This window comes from Rhinoraja longicauda, chromosome 13 (genome assembly GCF_053455715.1).
Source record: "Rhinoraja longicauda isolate Sanriku21f chromosome 13, sRhiLon1.1, whole genome shotgun sequence".
Classification (NCBI taxonomy): Eukaryota; Metazoa; Chordata; class Chondrichthyes; order Rajiformes; family Arhynchobatidae; genus Rhinoraja; species Rhinoraja longicauda.
Window position 1 is genome coordinate 36,960,068 of NC_135965.1, and position 3,370 is coordinate 36,963,437.

Below are 3,370 nucleotides of genomic sequence, written 5' to 3' on the forward strand. Positions count from 1 at the left end.
TGCATCTCCGTGAATCCCAGGAAGCTATCAGTTTTACTAATACTCTTAACAGCCCACTTCGAATGATTCATGCACACAAACACACACGTTCCTTGTTCAGTCACCAGATATTTCAGTTTAAACTTTTGCCTGTGGCATTTGACTGAGTCATTATTGTTCTGGAACATATAGTTAGGTGCTTCTGCTGTCTAATGGTACTAATGTTGAAAAGGCTTGATCTCTGCTGTAAATACTGCAGGATTGTCAAGGCACCCACGCAGTGGATTGCATACAGATTTTCTTTTAAAAATCCAGTCTCATCCTCTAAAGCTACATGGAGACTATAATTAAAACGAAAACAAAAGGACATGCTCATTAATTTAAAAGCTAAAAATTTATAGATGCTGGAAATCCAAAATAAGTGCTTGAGTGACTCTTGCATTTTGTGTTCCTACTTCACTCCTTAATCTATTTGGACTGGTATCAAACAAGGCTGCGTCATTGCCCCAAATGTTTTTTCACTCTTTCTTGCTGTATCTCTAACGAACTTCCCATAGAAACTGAGTTAATCTTCAAAACAAGTGAGAAACTAGTGGGTGGCACGGTGGCGCAACAGTAGAGTTGCTGCCTTACAGCGCTTACAGTGCCAGAGACACTGGGTTCGATCCCAAGTAGGGGTGCTGTCTGTACGGAATTTGTTCCTTCTTCCCGTGATCGTGTGGGTTTTCTCTGAGATCTTCGGTTTCCTCCAACACTCCAAAGATGTACATGATTGTAGGTTAATTGGCTTGGGTTTGCATACTTGCTATAGAAACATAGAAAAAAGGTGCAGGAGTAGGTCATTCGGCCCTTCGAGCCAGCACCATCATTCAATATGATCATGACCGATCATCCAAAATCAGTACCCCGTTCCTGCTTTCTCCCCATATCCCTTGAATACATCCAGTGAATTGGTCTCCACTGCCTTCTGTGGCAGAGATTTCCACTGTGTAAATTCCACTGTATTAGTGTAAATTGTCCCTAGTGTGTAAGATTGTGTCATTGTGCTGGGATCGCAGGTATGTGCGGACTCGGTGGGCCGAAGGGCCTGTTTCCGCGCTGTATCTCTAACTAAACTAAACTGTTTAATTGACTGCACTCAAAAAAATACAAGGTGAGCTAAACCTCAGTCAAGCTGCAGTATAGAGACATTCGCATCTACCTATCTATCCATGCTCAATAACACGTACTACTGGATGGGCCCGACACTCACAAGATCAAGGTAGGCTTGCAACCTGCCTTTCCAACACCATATCGCCCACTGGCAAGCTCACAATGATACCCTGGAAAACTTGGACCACTTTCCATATCTCTAAAACACCTCTGGACGAAGACTGATATTTATGATGAAAATTTCCTACCGCCTTCAAAGCACCAGCACAGCCTAGTCAAAGCAGTACATGAAGATCATGACATTAGGAACTGGCACAAACTCAAAGCAGCAGGGATCCCTGCCCTTCTGTATGCTTCTGAAACTTAGTCTCAAGGCATCTCAAAGCAATGCAAAACACCCCCATGTTGCCTCTGCAAAAACCTCCAACTTCACTGGAACCATAAGTAACGGGTGTCCTATTCCAGGCCAACATTCTTCAACACTGAGGCCCAAGTTGCTTTCAGTGAGCTACATTGGTCTGGGCAGGTCATTCCCATACCCAACATCAGATTTATCTCATAGCTGGAGATAACCAGATAAAAAGATGCAAGGAAAAAGTCAAACTGGTAGAAAAACTCAGCTGGTCAAGCAGCATTTGTGGCGACAAAGGATGATTAACATTCCAGGACGAGACCCTACATCTGGACTGAATGTAAAGGGAAGGTAGCCAGTAAAAAAGTGTTAGGATGGATAAGACAATGGCTGGTAAGCGATCAGTAAAACCAGTTGAGGGGTGGGTGATAGGCAGATAGATAGGTATGTAGTGACGGGTGAATGGAAACCGGTGAGGGAGGGTGATGAGATGAGTCAAGGTAACAGAGGAGGGAGAGAGGGTGGAGAGAGGGTGGAGAGAGGGATGGGAGAGACGGAGGCAGAGAGGGATGGAAACAGTGGGAGAGAACCTAAATGGAGTGGTTGGAGAAGAAAAGGAACACGGACTGGGTTACCTGAAATTTCAAAATTAATATTTATATCATGGAGTTTACTACCCAAACAGAATATGTGGTTCATAAGTTCATAACTCATCAGAGCAGAATTAGGCCATTTGGCCCATCAAGTCTACTCTGCATTTCAATCATAGCTGATTTATCTTTCCCTCTCAACCCCATTCTCCTGCATTCTCCGCATGAATAGACACCCTTACTGATCAAGAATCTGTCAATTTATGTCTTAAAAATACCCAATGACTTGGCCGTCTATAACAATGAATTCCACAGATTCACCACCCTCTGACGAAAGAAATCCCACTTCATCTCCTTTCTAAAGGTACGACTTTTTATTCTGAGGTGGTGTTCTTCTAGTTTGCGTTTAGCCTCACTGTGGCAGCGGAGAAGGTCAAGAAGAGACAAATCGGTGTGGGAATGGGAAGAGGAATTGAAGTGATATGCATCCAGAAGTTCAAGCTGGCTGCACTGGACTGAGTGCAGGTGATCTGCATGCTTGATGTTGCTGATGTAGAGGCCACATCAAGAGCAAGGAATGCAAGAGAAAAGGTTAGAGTGGTTGGAGAAGAAAAGGAACACGGACTGGGTTACCTGAAACCTCTACCTCACCTAGAAGAACTAAAAAGACACAAAGCGCCAGAGTAACTCAGCAGGTCAGGCAATATCTCTGGAGAACGAATAGGTGATGTTTAGGATCGGGACCCTTCTTTAGACTAACCCAAAACGTCGCCTATCCAAGTTATCCAGAGATGCTGCCTGAGTTACTCCAACACTGTCTTTTTTTTTAAACTTATTTTTGTTTTGTTCAAGCAATTGGTGCATCATTCAAGTTGTGGTTTTATTTAAACACACACAGGGGAAGCAAGCCTATTTTGCAATCTGCCAGGAAATGCATTTAGCAATGAAAGCAATCCTGTCAACATGATGTTTTGTCATTCTTTTGACTGCTCGGTTGAATGCTGGAAACCATTAACAAAATTTCTGCAAAGCAACCGCCTCTGATTCAACAACTTGATGAGATCTGAAGATGAGATTCTTTTGATTTTGCCAGGTTGAGTCTGTGACACAATACACCATCTCTATAATTGAATAATTGGAAGCTCTTGAAAGTGTTGCAACATGCAGTATGTGCAGCAAGATTGTGCCATGGTTGAAGTGAGGAATAAAATTACACTTTAATCAAAATTGAGAGTGTACTTAGTGATTATAGGTATTCCTTTATTTATAAACATTGATTACCAAATTTTACTGCAAC